The sequence below is a fragment of the Brachionichthys hirsutus genome, chromosome 6, assembly GCF_040956055.1.
Source record: "Brachionichthys hirsutus isolate HB-005 chromosome 6, CSIRO-AGI_Bhir_v1, whole genome shotgun sequence".
In the NCBI taxonomy this organism is placed as follows: domain Eukaryota; kingdom Metazoa; phylum Chordata; class Actinopteri; order Lophiiformes; family Brachionichthyidae; genus Brachionichthys; species Brachionichthys hirsutus.
In genome coordinates, this window is record NC_090902.1 from 533,956 (window position 1) to 534,674 (window position 719).

Consider the following 719-nt stretch of genomic DNA (forward strand, 5'->3'; position numbering starts at 1 on the left):
GCTGCTGTAAAGTTCCAGCAATGCTGCACAAAGAGAGGCGGGGTTAATAGTGCCCCGGCAGCTATGGTTCTGCCCCCGGGGACCCCGACAGGCCGGTCCGTCCACGTCGGTATTAATGCAAACGAGAGGTGACGTCTAGTAAGTTAGCTGAAATGTGCAAACCGGGAGTTCCACTAATTAAAAACGCTCAGGGTGGATTTTAGTTCACTTTCTGAGCGAGCGCTCGCTTAAAATGAGCTCGATCAGCACGGCCCGTCTCTCCTGACTCCTCATCGGAAAACTGTCCAGGATCTGCTCCAGACTTCCAGCGACAGGAAAGAGAAGTTTCTAAATCGGGCCAGCCGAGTGTGGGAGCGCTGATAACTGTACGGCAACAAAGAAAGGACATGAAACACAGCGAGCAAAATCTCACCTGGTAGTCGTAGCGCCCAGCGCTAAGACAAGCGCGGGCAGGTGGGGGCGGAGACAAGCTGCTCTCGCCCGCTAACGCCCGCCGACAGCGAGCGACACTTCTAATGGCCTCGCCAGAAGTTTTCATTTTATAATTGGCAGGCAGCCGCAGCGAGATTGACGAATGAGTGTCAGCCATCAGCGATTCCCCGAGCCAGCGACGCCAAAGATGGAGAGCTGGAATCAAAATAATTAGAATAAATAAGGTGCCAAGCGCCGGCAGCGCTCCCGCCAACATGGCAGAGGCGCGCTGGCAGGAAAAGAAAAAG